We start from the raw sequence: 19,177 nt of genomic DNA, 5'->3' as shown, positions 1-19,177 counted from the left end.
TCTGTTCTTTAAAAAAAAACTTTCATTTATAGATATAGTTTTAAGATATTTATTTTACACCTCATTGCTTGTAATCTATAGGTAAACTTAATAATATGCTTTCATGGTCAACATACCTGTTGATGTCCTTACAAAGAATCATCAACCAAGGATGTCCAAAGGAGACACAATTTACATCACTAGTATCATATCACTAATTATTGTTCTACTCATCATAATTTAAGTGGTTGAGTATAGTACTCATTTTATTACATGTTCTAAAGATAACCTAAAGATTATCCATGACAGAAAAAAGTCAAGCAGAGGAGTTACTTAATAATCCTCTATAGAAAAAACATGTATTTTGCATTTAATTTGTGTCTCAATTACATTGCCTTAGCACATACCAAGCATCCATATTTGGTGATGATCAGTAGAATCTGACTATCTAAAGAAGAAGCTATTTTGTTAAGAACAGAGCAAGCTATTTTCACTTTCTTTTTTATGGTCTTTTTTATTTTTATTTTTTTAATTTTATAATTAATTTAATTTTACATATCAGTCACAGATTCCCCTGTCTTCCCTCCTCCCACCCACCCCTACCCTCCCCCCAATCCACCCCCCATTCCCACCTCCTCCAAGGCAAGGGCTCCCCTGGGAATTCACCTCAGCCTGGTAGATTCAGTTGAGGCAGGTCTAGTCCCCTGTTCCCTTCTCCTAGGCTGAGCAAATTGTCCCAGCATAGGTCCTAGGTTCCAAAAAGCCAGCTCATGCACTAAGGACAGGTCCTGGTCCCACTGCCTGGGGTCCTCCTAAATAGTTCAAGCTAATCAACTGTCTCACTTATCCAGAGGGGCTGATCCAGTTCCATGGGGGCTCCTCAGCTATTGGTTCATAGTTCATGTGTTTCCACTAGTTTGGCTATTTGTCCCTGTGCTTTTTCCAATCATGGTCTCAATATCTCTTGGCCTACTCTGTATTGGTGAAATTATTAAGGCCACTCCACGTAGTTAAAAGGAAGATTTATTTAGTGGGTAACTTACAAATGAAGGGATAGGTAGGTCACAGGGTCTAGGGAAGGCGTATTTTGCAGTCCAGCGGTGTTCTCTGGAGCTCTGCTACCCACTACATCTCCCCCTTTTTGTCTAAATAAGAAAGTTCTAACCTAATACAAGACTATATACAAAGGAATGGTTATCAAATATTGTCCAGGAATAATGAGGGATAATGACCTAGATAAGATGGAACTACAACCAGTGTGAACAATATCAAGCAAGAAACACATACTAAAATCCAGAGAAGTATAGAGCATAGGTAAATGGCATGTTACAAAGATCATTCCAAAAGGTGTACTATCCTAAAGAACCTGAATCTAATACTTAATGTGTTCTGTCTAAGATTATATATATACTAAGTTGTAACTATAACTGCTAGTCTTCAATCTCATCAAAGACCTGAGAAGGAATATAATGGTACCTGAGAAATGGATGCAAGCAACTTTCGGGAATCTTGCAAGAGTAGACTGAGACAGCTGGCAGCCTGGACAGTCACCTAATGTTTCCCAGCATTGTTGGTGCATTCAAATTGGCTACAGGCCTAGAGTATCTGACAGACCATTTTCAGAAGCAGGAATTCTGAAAGACCATCTTACCCTGTCTTGGCAGAGTACAGTGGTCGCTTTCCTTGTGTCCTGCTTGTCCAGAAAGGACAGCATTGCTTTTGTACTGTCAGCAGTCAAGGCAAGGGCAGTTCTTTGCCCAGTAGGCCATTTTGTGCCAAGAAGACAAACTTCCAAATGGAAATGTCTTAGAAGCCCAACATTCTCTCAGGATTAAATTGGTGCTGCCAGGAGCAATTGTGTCTCGGTAGAGCATGAGACTCTTAATCTCAGGGTCATGGGTTCATGCCCCACATTGGGTGCCAGATATTGGTGAAATTATTAAGGCCACTCCACGTAGTTAAAAGGAAGATTTATTTAGTGGGTAACTTACAAATGAAGGGATAGGTAGGTCGCAGGGTCTGGGGAAGGCATATCGCAGTCCAGCGGTGTTCTCTGGGGCTCTGCTCGGTCCACCTCCACTGTCCAGGGTCCAGGCACAGAGAGAGTGCTGGCCCATCCAGATCTCAGGTCTCCAGGTGCCTCCCTTGGCCCTGCCTTGTAGGTGTGACAGTTGCTGAAGCCTCAATGGGGGTTGGAACTTCCAGATCAAAGATGGAATGGCTACCCACTACATCTCTGGTGATCGGATGACTGAACACCCTAATTGTTGTGATAGAACCCTCATCCAGTGACTGATGGAAGCAGATGCAGAGATCCACGGCCAAGCCCCAGGTGGAGCTCCAGGAGTACAATCGTCAAGAGAGAGGAGGGATTATTTTTATTTTTTATTAAGAAATTTTCTATTCATTTTACATAGCAACCAGAGATCCCCTCCCTGATGTCCTCCTACTCCCCAGCCTTCCCCCTCATCCCAACTCCCATTCCCACCTCCTCCAAGGCAAAGTCTCCCATGGGGGAGTCAGCAGAACCTGACACACTCAGTTTAGGCAGTTTCAAACCCCTCCACCTGCACTAAGGCTGTGTAAGTTGTCCCACCATAGGCAGTAGACTCCAAAAAGCATATTCATGTCCTAGGCATGGATCCTGATCCCACTGTTGAGGAGCTCCTTAAGCAGATCAAGCTACATAACTGTCTCAACTATGCAGAGTACCGAGTCCAGTCCAATGGAGGCTCCACAGCTATTGGTTTACAGTTCATGAGTTCCCACTGGTTTGTTTTGGTTGTCTCTATAGGTTTCACCACCATGCTCTTGATGCTTCTTGCTCATAGAATCCCTCTGCTTCCTCTTCAACTGGACTCCTGGAGCTCAGCCTCATGCTTGGCTATGGATCTCTGTATTTGCTTCCATCAGTTACTGGATGAAGACTCTATGATGACAGTTACGGTATTCACTAATCTGATTACTGGAGTAGGCTAGTTCAGGCACTCTCTCTGCTATAGCTAGTAGTCTAAGGTAGGGTCATCCTTGTGGATTTCTGGGAACTTCCCTAGCACCCAGTTTCTTCCCATCCTGATAGTGTCTCCTTCTATCATGGTATCTCTTTTATTGCTCTTCCATTCTGTCCCTGTTCCACTTCAACCATCCCGTTCCCTTATGATATCATCCTCCATCCCCTACCCTTCATTGTCCCTCTCACCCCCAGTCTACTCATGGAGATTTTATCCATTTCTGCTTCCCAGAGTGATCCATGTATCACTCTTGGGGTTCTCCTTCTTAGCTAGCTTCTCTGGAGCTGTGGGTTGTAGTTCAATTATCCTATGCTTTACATCTAGTATCCACTTATGAGTGAGTACATACCATTGTGTCCTTCTGAGTCTGAGTTACCTCACTAAGGATGATATTTTCTGGTTTCATCTATTTGCTTGCAAATATCATGATGCCATTGTTTTTTTACTGCTGAGTACTATTCCATTATGTATATGTGCCACATTTTCTTTATCTATTCTTCAGTTGAAGGGTATCTAAGTTGTTTCCAGGTTCTGGCTATTGTGAACAATGCTGCTATGAACATAGTTGAGCATGTGTCCTTGTGGTATGATTGAGCATACCTTGGGTATATGTCCAGGAGTGGTATTTCTGGGTCCTCAGGTAGATTGACTCCCAATTTTCTGAGAAACCATCATATTGATTTCCAAAGTGGCTGTACAAGTTGGCACACTCAACAACAGTGGATGAGTCTTCCCCTTGTTCCACATCCTCTCCAACAAAAACAGTTATCAGTGTTATAATTGATATAACTGTTATAGCCATTCTGACAGGTGACTCATTTTGATTTACATTTCCCTGGTGACTAAGGATGTTGAGCAATTCCTTAAATGTCTTTCAGCCATTTGAGATTCTTCTGCTGAGAATTCTCTGTTTAGCTCTGTAGCCCATTTGTAATTGGATTGTCCGGTATTTTGATGTTTAGTTTTTTGAGTTCTTTACACATTTTGAAGGTCAGCCCTCTGTCAGATGTGGGGTTGGTGAAGATCTTTTCCCATTATGTAGGCTGTTGTTTTGTCTTATTGACTGTGTCCTTTGCCTTACAAGTCTTCCCAGTTTCAGGACCTATTTATTAATTAATGGTTGCTCTCAGTGTCTGTGCTACTGGTGTTAGATTTAGGAAGTCATCTCCCCTAAGGCAATTTGCTCCATGGCTAAGGCTATTAGTGCCACAATTAGCACCATAATAGCTGGCTGATGCAGAGTCCTCTCTAAAGAGACCTTCTTATAGCCAGCAAACAGAAACTGTGTGGCTTTAGTTGCTAGCTCCATTCAGACTTTTACACTCCCAGTCCTGAGACCCAAGGGCTCTCAACCACCTCATGCCACAGGGACTAAAGGGAGGAAACCCAGCCACTATGAATTGCAGCTTCATGAGGTCCCATTACCTGCTGTGGGTCAGCAGCTGCTCCCACAGCTGCTTCTTGTGGTGGGGGCTTCTGAGTCCACTGCTTATTTTCAAACTGAGTGTTTTGTCCTAGGTGCTATTTTCTGTGTTAAGTCCAACACCCAGGAAAAGCTATTCTATCCTAAGGTTTTTCTATTATACTTAAGCCCACATTTCTCAAACTTCACAAAAACTTTTATAACTTACTTATATTACAAATTTAGACCTAAGTTAGTGAAGAGAGAGAGAGAGAGAGAGAGATACTTGCTATAGCCTAACTTTAACTCCTCTAGCTATATTTAAAAGAGCTTTAACCAGCTATCTACTATTACTCTGCTTTATATTTATATTTTTACTCCCTAAAGAGAAAATCACTGCATACCAATTAATTATCCGAGCATGCCCACTTAACCTGTGGTGTTCCTTCCTTTTATTCTTCATACTCAAACCCCATGTTGGGCACCATATGTAGAAGATCAGCTCCAATCTGTTGAAGGGTTATTGTGGGAGGAGTGGGGAATGAGGAATTATTAGATAGAAATATAGACAGAGATGACAAAAAAGACAGAGACACAAGACAGCTTCAGCAGGGCCCTGGGTCAATACTCAGTCACATGATTTTATTCATAATGGGCTTTTTATCAGCAAGGGGAGGGGCAAAAGACTGTCCAGCTATAAAGCACCAACAAGTGTAGGCCCTTCAAAACACCTGGTAACCAAGCCCTTGACCAAATCATCTCATTATGCAGCCATGATGAGCAAAGCAAGCTCAGACATTCTAACCTTGAGGAAAGCCTTACTAGGGAGCCTCTCTGGTACCCCATACATGCCAATAGGAAAACATATGTAACGAAGTAATAATTCATAAATGGATACAGCTGGATGTGAACACATGAACTCCAGCCAATTCAGACCCGTGTCATTTGAGTTAGAGGAGGAGTACATGCACAAGTAATTGACTTAAATTTCTAAGTGTGTTCACCCTGAAATTCTTCATACTAAGAAGGCAACCTTCTCTGCATTTGTATACTCCTCCCTGGGCTAGAGGACACCATTGCAAAGATACATACTGGAGAGAAGTTATTTGTTTAATCACCACTGGAATGGGTGCCCAGACCTCCCTAAAAGAATAGAGCCCAGTAATGGGCCAAAGCTCTCTAGTGCTGACTCTAATATTCACCTGTGTAAGTAGAGTTGTTTTTTGTGTGTGTGACAACATAGCTCTGGGAATAATTTTGTTTGCCTATTCATATTCTGATATCCTGCCAATTGAGTGACATTTTTGCCCACCCATGAATTCTTCCTACGTGTCTATATCATTGACTGCTCCTCAAAGTTGATCTTCCATTCCTGATTCCATTGAATGGATTTCATCTGTCTCCTTTGCCCTGCTTCCTGTTTTCTCAACAGTACAAAACACCTTGTACAAGATACTCACAAGACCAGCTTCAAGCAGGTTGTCTGGTGTGCTGTGGGGATGATAACTGGCAGCTCAGGAATGTAGGCATTAACTCTAGACAAACAAATTACCTGTATAATATAAAGTTATTGCACACTTCGAAAGTTCCTCAAAATGCTATAATGAATCCTATTCTTATTCAAAAGGTCAATCAAAGAATAGTTAGATATGTCAAATTGATCCCAGGAGAAAACACATGCAAGAAGTTTGTATCTGAAGTGGCCAACTGTCCCTTCAATGAACAGGCAGACAAGCAGAAGGTAAGCACATGGTTCTCAAAATGACCCTGGGTGTATGGAGAACATTTCTACATCTGTATATGATGTCTGAGAAGGTTTTTCTTTTGCAAATATTTGTGTGCATGAGACATGGTACACATGAGGGCATATGTGAAGAGAAGGTGGGGATAGTCAATAGATACTCATGTTGGGTGAATAGATTCCCTCAGAAGAAGAGCTGTGACTAAATGAGGAGGAAGGGTGCACACATGATTATTTTTCTCTCTTTACCAGAGAATGTGGTTACTAAGAGTATTTTGAGAGTGCTTCCCATTTTTCAATAGGAAGCAGCTATGTAGACGGTTACTTGTGAGAAAAGTGCCTGTTCACTCCTAGCTTAATTTGTTTCAGAGATCTTACTAAAGAGATATAGTATGGTGATATTTTATTCATACTGAAATGTGATTTTATTTGTATGTTAATAAATAAAGTTGCTGGGGCTCAGAACTAATAGCAAGCCATAGCAGAAGCTGGGCGGTGGTGGCACATGCCTTTAATCTCAGCACTTGCCAGGCAGAGCTAGGCAGATCTCTGTGTGTTCAAGGATACAGCCAGTATGAAGACACACGTCTTTAATCTCAATACCAACCATAGAAGACCTGGAGGTCTGCCAGTATGAAGACACACGTCTTTAATCTCAATACCAACCATAGAAGACCTGGAGGTCTGTACAGATGGGCAGTGACGAGGAAGTCATGTGGTTGGGTTTACAACCAATGAGAAGGCAGAACAGAAAATCTATAAAAAAGACAGATACACCAGAAGTAGCGCTCTTGCTGGGAGGAAGGACAGCAGCTGCAGCGAAGGGTAAGCTCAGCTCTCAGCTACTGCTCTGACCTCTTGGGCTTTTAACTCTGCAATTGGCTCTGTGTTTCTTATTTAATAAGACTGTTCATCTACAATGTAGAGCATGTAAGTGGCTGAAATCCCTCTTGCTGATTCCATGACTCTACTGTCAGCTGTTGCCTTTGAACATGAATGGGTTCCTGAGATGTGGCAGCTCTCATCTTTTCAACTCTTCCCATTTGCCCTTATTTTTTGCATTATGTCATGTCACCTGCTTTGCTTCTCATGTGATACTTTTTGTGGGTGGCCCATGTGCTGGAGGTGGATAGGCCTTGATCACATGGCCATCTGTGCTATACAGGAGTATGCATGATCTTATGAACTCCAGGTGGAAGTACATGATTTCAGATGCACAGCAGACAATTCAAGCAATGGTGACTGGCCATTGAAGCATAAAGCTGAATGTCCTGGGACTCAGAAGTACCTGAAATGGCCAGTGACTCCATGGGTCTGTTTCCCATGTCCAACTTATTTAACAGACTAACCATATTCCCTTTTACTTTTGACTTTATTGATGGTGTATGTTTCTTCCCGTTTTCAGAGAGCATCATGCAGCTTCACTATGTTCAACTTCTCTCTGAAGCTGTTTGGAATTGTCATGCAATTCAAGTGCCTAAGTGTCTCAGGGTATGAGCCATGGCATGCTATGTTATCTGCCTCTTATGTACCTTGCTTGGACTTTCCCAACCTTCATATGAATGCCTAAGTCCTTAGAGATAACACCCCACTGTGACAGGAGCAGGAGCCCCACAGAGAGGCCTGCTGAGGTCAAGTAATACACATGTAAATAACTGTCCCATTTCTCCTTTCTCCTCCTTTCTTCAAATTGCGCAAATGCAAGCTGCACATGGATTATCCTTGCTTTACTCAATAAAAATAGACTCATTGGCTCCTGAGTTGCTGCTGTCTCTTAATGTGTAGAGAGATAGGACCAAACATACAGGACCTGAGGGCTCTTATTCACATTTGTGACAGGTGTTAACTATTGCCTGTGGAGATGTCCAGGTTTCAGATAATAAAAAAGAGATATAAAAATATACCAACTAGCATTTGAGGGAGGATGACATGTCCATCTGTCCAGACCCCTGAGCATCCTTCTCATACTCCCTGGGCCACTGTGGTGGTGTCAGGTTATGCTCCCAACTTGACTTTCATCATATATACAAGTCCTACTGCACATCTAGACAGGGGATTGATTTTCTTCATAAGCAGCCTGAAGCATGGTAGAATATCTTCTGTGTCCAGTGGGGATATTTTAGAAAATTACACATTAATGCCACCACAGTTACAGCCAACATCTGATAGCCTCATATGGAAAGGTATGGATCTCACATAGACACCCTCACAGTCCTCATTCACTATTGTTACCTAAGCCCAGGGCAGAAGGAACAAACTCTCACACTCTGGCCATGGAAGCCATTTTCTCAAGTTCCTTCAGTGTTCCCACTAATATTAGGAAATTGTCTTGGAGGCATCGTATAAAGCAATAGTTCAAATGAAAACAGGAGTTTCAACTCTGAGAGCTATAAGCCAGTATTCCAAGGGGTCCAGTGTGTAGAGTAATGGTCATCAGGAACTTATAGAACTGTTTGTCATGATCCATTTCTTTTCAAGCCTGTATGCCAACTTTTGGAACTTAATTGATATATTCTTGAAGTTAAGAAAAGGAAGCCACAGCAGTGGCCACTAGCTTCTTAGAATTGAATCTGTGATTTTAAAGCAAGTTGTGGGTCTTGGTATACCAGGACACAAATCACAAATCACAGCAAATTTCAAGTGACAGCAGAAGTGAGTTAATCCCATTTCCTATCCTGCCAGATAAAGGACCATGGTCTTTGCATCAGCCCCATTAGTTTGAACCTTTAAAGTAAAGAAAGTATTTCTAACCTCTAGATGTGGGAGTATAATGAAAATATTCTCCAGGATACAAATCTCCAAGGCTACCTTGAGTATATGAATGCACACAAAGAACTAATAACCTACATTATATTACACATGAATTGTAAACTCATAGCATACATGTGTTTGATGCCTATATAAATGCTGATGCTATATTTATATATTAAGAATTCTTCATAAAGAAGAACAAAGAAAAAGAAACAGAAAAAATAATTGTACATGGTATGAGTATCCAGATAGAAAAAAATCCATATTCAATGCTCATAATGTATTCTTATATCACTTTACTAAAATTTGTGTGTGTGTCGTATATGAATACTTGTTTATACAATATGTGCAGCTCTGTGGTGGCCAGAGGTGAACACATAGTGTCTTTCTTAATTGCTCTCAAACATAATTTATGAGCCGGTCTCTCACTGATCCCATAGCTCATTAGTTCTGTTTAGGAAGGCTAGTCAATGAGTTCTAAAGATCCTCATTTCTCTGCCGGCCTTGCAGATTGCACTGGTATACTGACTTAGATAGATAATGGGGATCAAAACTAAGGTCCTCACAGGTATATGACAAGCACTTAAACACTGAATGAACAATTTCCCCAGTCCCAATGTCACTTTTGACAGCAAAAGTATGTAGAATTCTCTTCACCACAGAGCAGATGGATATTCACGAGAAACACTATTTTAGTGTCCTCTAGCTCATTCTACGCTGTCATTTTCTACCAGGAGATGGTGCCATATCCTATAGGTTGAGGCTTAGTCCATAAGGATGAGTCAATCCTCAGCTCACATGTTAATCACCACCAGTTTGTAAATTAAGGGACCCTGACCCCCTTCTAGGGTTTTACTCACATGCTAATTCACCCACAGAATTTAAAATAGTATGCATATTTAGCCATTTTATATAAAGAATATTCCAGGAGCAAGTCAGAGATACCGTGAGCATAGTACTAGGCCATGCAATGATGACATGACCACACAAAGCCAGTCTGATGGACGTTAGTTTCCCATTGTATGTAAGAATTATGCTTAAATGACACTGTAGTATATGAAGGTAGTAACAATATCAATTTCAATGCAAAGGGTGCACAGCCTGATAAAAATATTTTTCTATTAAAATGTTTATAACATTATGATTTTGAACATTTTGCTCCTTGATATTTAGCAGCAGGTAACACCTATCAATGAATAAAGATAGAATTTGCTTAATGTAGAAGTATTGGTGGTAGTTTGATTAAAAAAGGAAAGAATGAAGCTCACCCTACTGACTAATTTTTGCTTTCACAAAGTATTTCACTGTTTTCTGAGAAGCCATTTGATAACATTTCACTAATGGAAGAACTTTCAAAACTGGAGCTTATGCTCTTAAGACTCCTAACTAGGATAGTGCAATGTTTTAACTACCAAGATTCCCACTTACTCATATACGTGACATCTTTATGATCCTGATTGATTTGGGTCTTTTGAAGCAATATCCTCAATAATCCTCAGTGCTATCCTCAGGTGAATATAAGCCATGGTCATTATTGAAAGATAGAAGCTAAAATGGGTTTGGAGAACTGTAAATGTTCTAGGATCTTTCTTTGTCAATACTTTTCATTAGCCACTACTCATAGTACCTTCAGATAAAGACAGATGTTCTGTAACACTGAAACAATTCTCAGTCACATCTCAGGCTCCACTGATAATTCCATGTCTCTTGTTGTTCCCATCTCATGAACAATGAGGTCCTCCTCTGTTGCTTCTACCTCTCAAAGGCACCCACATGTGTTAGAGATAACTGTCTCAAAATTTCTCTCAACCATCGCTTTAATCTCCTTCCATGAGTCTCATATGATCCAAAACAGCTTCACAAATAGTGACTCATCTTCCTTGTGTGACTGTAGATATAATTGGATATGTGATTAGTTAAGAATAGGTAGACAGGGAAACTTGAGGGGCATAAGATGGGACAAGAAAACACAACTCACCTGCGTGTTGTTTAAGTCTTACTCTGGCTGACAGGCCAGAATTTTGAGAGATGAGGGTGTATTGTCTACAAAATCTGAGAAGTCTTGATGTGACCCATCCTCATTCCATTATTCATGGATTCTGTGTAGATGATATGGTACATTTCAGAATACAATTAGAACCATCTCCCACCTATAAAGTATAAAAAAACATATATAAAGTATGTTTGACTTCCTTCTCATCTATACCTGCTAAGCACTTGTTTGAGGTTTTTGATCTCTTTTTTATGTTATTAGTATGGTTATAATATCTGCCAAAACACAATGTACCATATAAACCATATTATACTCTCATTTATTTTAAAACAATGCTTTAGGAAAAACTATATCCCAAATTTAGGGCATTTATTCTCAATATTATCAGTATTAGAATTTCAAAGCCACTGGGAAACCAAGATGTTAATCTCTGCCACTGCCTAGAGAAAGAGAATGAATAAGGAGATGGGAAGCAAATATCATCTTGTCTTGAGTTAAAGTCAGCATAGTGGTCAGCCATATGGCAGACAAGCAGGATTCGGCTGAATAGGAAGAATTTAAAAGCCAATAAGGAAACAAAAATGTTAGGGAAAGCCTGAAGAGTTCAGAGATAGAATGAAGAGCAAGAAATGTTATGCTTTTGTGATTAACTCCATAACTCAGTTAGGGTTAAGGAGCCACATGGTTGTGTGCTTGCCAGCTGCTTTATTTGGTGTTTGTTTGTTGTTGTTGGTTTGTTTTTTGAGGTTTGATGCTGTAAATAATCCTCTTGTACACTATGAAGGTTTGTCACTCCAATTGCTTTAATAAAATGCTGATTGATCAGTAGCCAGGCAGGAAGTATAGGTGAAGCAACCAAACTAAGGATGATGGGAAGGAGAAGGGCAGAGTTAGACCGACACTAGTCAGCTGCCAAGAAAGCAGGACATACAGAAAATGAGATAACAACCTGTGAGCTATGAGGCAAAGTATAAATAGAAATATGGGTTTATTTAAGTTTAAGAGTTAGCTAGTAACAAGCCTGAGCTATTAGACAAACATTTTGTAATTTATATAAGCTTTTGTATATTTGTTTGGAACTGGGAAGTAGGGACAAAAAAAGCCCTCTGCCTCTGTTTACATAGGGTAGCCCAACTTGGTTTACATATAGTGGCCCAATTCAGTGAATGAATTTCCACAGAAGTCCTGACAACACTTCACACACACACACACACACACACACACACACACACACACACACACACACACACTATTTATATATATATATATATATATATATATATATATATAAATGCAGCTTCTTGGTAACTGTCTTTTCTTAGGTAGGCCCTGTTTGTTAACAGCAAACAGAGGCATGGCCTTTAAGATGCAGCTTCCGGGTTCATGCTGGTGGCACTGGCAGCTTTTTTGGGAGGTCCTGCTACTGAACATTTAAAGGGGCTTATGAGGAGCAAACAGCTCTCTACTTGGTGGCGGCATGGACCCCAAAACTCTCCAGAGCTGGAGTGGTAAATATGGGTGCTACCAGTATATCTGCCAAGAAGCTAAGCTCTCACAGACCAAGGAGTGGGGCAGAGCCAGTCACCAAAGCTACTGCTTTGGGCCTATCCATGCCTGCTTAGCAGTTTAAATACTCATGTAGTCAGAAAAGAGAGAGATAGACTATAAGACAATAAAGACAGATTCAGATGAAGAAAACTTCTAAATGATTTACAGTATGTTAAAAATATATGTAGGCTTGGGAGAGAAAAGAAAAAGGGTATAAAAAGTCTTTTGAAAAGGAATAGAGTAATAAGAAATTATAATAAGCCATATAAAGATATAAAATACACAGAGAGCCTGCATTATGTATATTATTATGTTGTTGTGGTGATATTTTATTTGTGCTCTTACAAATAAAGCTTGTGCATGGGGGTGTGGTGAGAGGACAAAGCCAGCCACTATATTAAACATAGAGATCAGGCAGTGGTAGCATATGCTTTTAATCCTAGCATTCGGGAGGCAGAGATTCATCTGCATCTCTATGAGTTCAAGGCCACACTGGGAACAGAGCCAGGCATGGCTTTAATCCCAGCACTAGTTAACCATAGAGGTCCAGAGGTCTGTACAGACTGACAGAAAGAGGAAGTGGGTGGAAAGAGGAAGTGATATAGCTGGGTGGAGAGAGGAAGTAAGATGGCAGGGCACAGAAAGGTATATAAGGCATGAGTAGACAGGAAGTAACTCTCTTGGGCTGAGGATTTCCTCAGTAAGAATCTGTGGCTGACTTGTTTTATTCCTCTGATCTTTCAGCTTTTACCCCAATATCTGCCTCCAGGTTTTTTATTAATAAGGCCTTTTAAGATCCATGTTACATGTTGCCTTTAAAATTTGTGGCTGCTAAGAGACCATGGATTATGGAAACTGTTATATTAAACCTACCAATATACTTTAAAATTATTCTGACTTCATTTTTTTAAGTCTAAAGATATGTTACTTTGGGGGAGAGGTTATATTTTTGTTTCCACAGGAAATGAGAGGCTGTGGATTAATTCTGGGTTAAGAAAAATTGGGTTTCATTGAGGAAGACAGCCTGGAAAATCTTTGATGGGAACTGATGGCCCAGGTGATCCAGCATCCAAATAGATTCCAGGCTTCTAACTGAGGATCCAACCTCACAAAGTACTACAGCCAATACTTAACAATTATCCTAAATTTTCTCAGGGTCCCAAATAGATTACCAGTGCCCCCAATCAACAGGAAGGAATCTAGACAACTATGCTCACATTATCAAAAAATGGATTATGGGCCAACTGTTAATTTTTTATTATTTCTCTTTGATTCTATTTCCTGTCAAGGCTCACAAAGTCTTCCTAGTGAGATTTGAGCTTCCTTTACCCAGAAGAGCTGCATTAGAGGATTATGTGATTTCTAGGTGATTGGAAGTGTCTATACTTGGCTGAGCTAGGTGGAGGTCTTTTGCTCCACCCTTTGGCATTCCTATAAATAGCCCTTTAGAAGAGACAGGAGGGGCCAGTGGATAAGGCTATCCTGTATTTCTATCTGTTTCTTTCCCTTCTATGCTTCTATCTAAATCTCTTATCCCTTACTCCTCAAGAGTACCCTGAGGTAAAATTTGGAAACCAGTCTCCTAGCTGGCCTCCCACAGATAGTGCCAGAAACAGGGACCTAGGACTTGTTAAAAGGAGTGTCAGGGGGATCATGGGTATAAGGACACATGCCTGATAAGGAATTAAAAATAAAAACAATGGTATTTTATTCTCAGGAGTAAAATTTAGGCAGCAGAATGCCAAAGTTGAAAAGTGAGCATGCAGTGTATATTTTTATCTTGGTTTCTATCTTTTTTCTTTCTCTTAATTTCTACTTATAAAAATTAAGAAAAAATGTGAGGTAGAATATAGGAATATAGTGTAAGAAGAAATTTAGAATAAAAGTAGAATTAGGAATATTGGGTAAAAAGAAACTTAGGGTAAGTTAGAATAAGATAAGCAATAAGACAGAGGAACTATGTCCTTGATTTCCAACCATGGGACTATGAACACAAACTCCTGAGAAAAAACAGAGTCATAAAAAATACTATGAAAGAAAATGGGCAGAAAATGATTCCTCTGGAAGCTTTTGCTTGTGGACAGCTTAAATTACAAGGAAAGAATTTTCTCTGAGGCAGACACAGATGAAATAAAACTTTCCACTCTGCTGGCATTGCCACTGAATGAAAACATCATACCATCAGAATTATTTTCCATGAAGCCAAAGTTTAAAGAACAGAAGTCTTGGGGAAAACTTAGCAATCTATCTCTCTAAAAACTAAAAACTTTTCAGACCTTTTCCTCTCAGATTATTTTCTCTTTCTGTAAGGGCAAACATTTCACTCACCTGGAAATAACATCTTTCAGTATGAGAAAATTTGTAATTGCCCTAGAAAAAAGAAAACACCTCTTGGAATATGACAAATTCTCTCTGCTATTTCTGTCTCTCCTTCAATCCGATAGTAGAAAAACAGCAGCCAGACTCTCCTGTGGCCAGACCCTATGCCCAAGAAAGTGCAGGTAGAAAGCCAAGTAGAACCGCAGCAGAGGCAGTATGAGACATGGGGAGGGGCTGCTGGTGTGGAAGGAGTTATCAGAGAAACTGAGTCTCAACTAAGGCATCAGGGACTCTACATCTTGTGGGAGGGGACAAGCATGGACAAACATAGTATCTATCCAGGCAAAAAAATCTTACTGAAAAAGCTTTAAGTACTTTCATCTTCTTTCACTGATGTGGTAAGGCAGGGGGTGGGGTGTGAAGCACCAAAAAGTATTTGCTTCTGGCAGCAAACACCTGTCTGAGTACACATGGACAGGTGTGACCCACTTTAGGAACAGTGCCAGGTGAAAATTCTGATTGGAGAAATACACCTGTCAAATGGTAATACTTGTGTCCTAATGCAAGCCTAGGGAAGAAAAAAAACTCCTGTAGTAAAAGCAAAAGCATGAATACAGACTATATGAATGCAAGTTTTCTCCCAGGCCCAAAAGGCAGCTTGGGAAACATAGTCTGTAATGTAACAGTATGACACTATAGAGAAAGGCAGTTTGGGAAATGAAGTCTGTAAAAGAGACTGGGACTACACTGCCCAAGCACTCTGTTGTTTCAGTGGGTTTTTTTTTCAGCTCAAAATGCTGTTTTTTCCATACGCTTTGTTAGCTTGTCTCCAAGAAATGAGAAACAAGTGAACAGCTTGCCTGTCAGGTGGGAATTACTTGCTATGAAAAAAGCAAGATGGTAAATTGAACACAAAATAGACATTCCTTATAATCCTCAAGGATGAAGCATAGTGGAAAGAGCCCATTGCAATTTTAAGCAACAGCATTAAAAAATAAGAAGTAGGAAATTGTACCCTTAGAAGCTTGCTGGATGCCTGAGTTTGGTATGATATGTGGAACTGAGAAATGTCAGCTCCAACGAGGTTCCTCCAGAAGAACTGGATTAACTTTTAGAATGATATTAAAGCTGACCACTAACTCTGAACTTTCAGAAATAAAGCAGTGTTGAGTTCACTTATAATTTTTCCTATGGTAACTCATGATTTGCATACTCATTCTTGCTGAAAGAAAATAAGTTAGTTCTGTTAAGAGATTCTTTCTAGATGTTTGCTAATAGAGTTTACTCTTGAATATAAGTCTGGTAATAGTTCTTCTAAGAAATCTCTTCTAAATATGTACTAAAGTTTGTAAAATAGTCATATAGAGTTTCCTTTTGAATATAAATCTGTAAAAAGTGTAAATGTTGGGCAAAGGCAGGCAGATCTCTGTGAGCTTGAGGCCAGCTTGGTCTACAGAGCAAGATCCAGGACAGGCACCAAAACTAAATGGAAAAACCCTGTCTCAAAAACAAAAAAAGTGTAAATGTTGAATGTAAGTTTGTAAAAAGTATAAATGTTAAATGTAAGTAAGTTCATGCTAGAATTGTTTTTATTTCTCCGTCATTATCTGTCTAGTCCAGATAAATTAGATAACATTCATTTTTAAAGGATAAACAAAATCAATCACATTAGAAGCATCTTGAAGTTTTATTACTCTTTTACGTTCAGATATATTTGAACACTTTTTATGATAGCTTAAAATATAATTTTATGATCTCAGTGGCCCCTAGAAAACTTAAGTGAAGATTTAAGTGAAGATGGCATAATTAGGGGAGATTTTTGTCTTCTTCCTAGAAGTTTCCACTCTTTTTGTTTCTGTTTATAAAGGGATAGGTCTCCTACAATGGGGCAAGCCTCCAACAATCAAGTTAGTTTGTAAAGGTGTCTTTATAATTAGCATGGTCTTTTACTTGGGTGGACACATTAAAGTGTTTTGAATTGGTTGTTTTCTCCTGGGAATCACAATAGTCTTTTGAAAATTTTATTGAACATCTGTTAGGAGAGAGTTTTGATCCAGGAAAAGGGCTTGGTGCAGCTAAGACTGCTATAATCATCTTAGACCCATTCCAATAAGGATATTCCATCTTTATTATCTTCTACTCCTTTAGTGAGAAGTGTGACAGCTATGGAGATCAATGTCAATTGCTGTGGCTATCGCTCTGTATGCTGTGAATGTGTTGCTCTGATTTGGTTGATAAATAAAACACTGATTGGCCAGTAGCCAGTATAGTATAGGTGGGATAAGCAGAGAGGAGAATTCTGGGAACAGGAAGGCAGAGTCAGGAGTCGTCAGCCAGACACAGAGGAAGCAAGATGTAAAGATACTGGTAAGCCATGAGCCACGTGGCAAGGTACAGATTTATAGAAATGGGTTAATTTAAGATGTAAAATCTAGCTAGCAAGAAGCCTGAGCTATTAAGCCATACAGTTTTAATTAATATAAGCTTCTGTGTGTTTATTTGGGTCTGAGTGGCTGCGGACCCAGGTGGAACTGGAGGAAACTTCAGCTACAGCCAATATTAGCAAGCTCTAGTAAAGAATTGAGCCCCCTCTTGCCAGAGGCTGGTAGCCAAAGATGGGCAACTTTCTTCTTGATAACTTCCTGAATGAATATATATATATAATATATATATATATATAATTAATTAATTAATTAATTTAGAAGAACAACCTAAGATAGGCACAGTCTATCTGAGGGGCCTGGGGGGCCCTTTTTATATCAAGAAGAGGGAATTGTGGAGGTACAGAAAGGTTTTCTAGTGAGATCTGAGCTTGCTTTACTCAGCAGAGATGAATTAGAAGATTGCTTGACTGTGTGTATGGTTTCTAGGTGATTGGAAGGGTCCACACTTGGCTGATCTAGAGGGAGGTCTTTTGCTTCACCCCTTGCCATTCCTATAAATAGGCCTTTAGAAGAGAAATGATGTAGTGGGTAGCCATTCCAGCTTTGATCTGGAAGCTCCAACCCCCATTGAGGCTTCGGTAATTGTCACGCCTACAAGGCGGGGCCAAGACAGGACCCTCAAGACCCGAGATCCGGATGCACCTGCCTCTCTTAGTCCCTGGACCCTGGACACTGGAGGTAGACCAAGGAGAGTTCTCCAGAGAACACCGCCAGACTGTGCTACGTCTTTCCCAGACCCTGCAACCTACCTATCCCTTCATTTGTAAGTTATGCCACTAAATAAACCTACCTTTTAACTACGTGGAGTGGTCTTAATAATTTCACCAATATCTGGCACTCACGTGGGGCAAATTCCAAAGGCCTGGGTGGCTCCCACCCTCAGCTTCCTCCCCAGCTGGCAGGCACTTGAAGATGAAGGTTACCGCCTGCAGAGTTCCATAAAACCAGGAAAAACCTACATGGTTCCATTCCTGAAAAGGAGCTAATCCGGTCTCAGTTCCACAGCAAGTTTAGCACCCAGACCAGCAAAACTGCTGTGAGTGGGGCATTCCCCCTCCTCCCTGAGTGCCAGCTCCCTGCCCTAGCCTGAGGCTTCCACAGTTTCACCTAGTTAAAATAGACAGGGTACTGTCCCTGGCAGGGGTTTGGAGCTGTGCCTGCTGGCAGACCTATTGTCTGTAGAGGCAGAAAGGGGCTTAGAGTGGCCTGGAACTCTCCATGCCCTGAAGCTCCAGGGGGTAACTGGAAAAACTGCCTACTGTCTGTGCTTACTCAGCTGCCAGCCAAGGCATTCAACAGGACCTGCTTTGGTGCTATACCAATGCCTCCTTCTGGCTAAAAAGTGCTACTACACCCCCCAGAACCACGGAAAGGTAAGATAGGCAAAGCAGCATCTTATTTCAAGTAAAAGTACTTGATAATTTTACACCTTAAAATTGACTAACAAATTTTGAGTAATTCTTGTAATATGGCCGACAACATTATCTCACAAGAATTTAAAAACCTTTTTGCTTGTATGATGAATGACATTTTACTGGAAATATATGACCTTCCTCAGGTATATCTGGCCTGTACCATTTTGGCTTTCATTTTAACAATTCACACAGTGCTCAAACACTGGTTTAATAATAAGAACAAAGATGAGTCATTATTGGGACTGATACTGATAAATAAGATTCCAGGCTCTCTCGAGGCTATCCTGTGTTTCTGTTTCACACCCCTCTATTTTTCTATCTAAATCACTTATCCCTCACTCCCCAAGATTGCCCTGGGGTAAAATGTGGAAACATACCTCCCAGCTGGCCTCCCATAATTTCTGGAGATACCCTTTTCCACTTCTTACAGGAGAATCTGAGCAAAAACTTGTCTTAGTAGGGGTGAATATTTACTGTGTAAGACTGATAATTAGGAAGGTGTAAGGACCCAGCTACTAGAAATCTACAAACTAATGTGCCAATAACTTTTGAAATGTTAGTAGGAAGAGCCATT

This window comes from Peromyscus californicus, unplaced genomic scaffold, assembly GCF_007827085.1.
Source record: "Peromyscus californicus insignis strain IS unplaced genomic scaffold, ASM782708v3 Scaffold_7__1_contigs__length_154581171, whole genome shotgun sequence".
In the NCBI taxonomy this organism is placed as follows: domain Eukaryota; kingdom Metazoa; phylum Chordata; class Mammalia; order Rodentia; family Cricetidae; genus Peromyscus; species Peromyscus californicus.
This window is presented reverse-complemented; position numbering follows the sequence as displayed.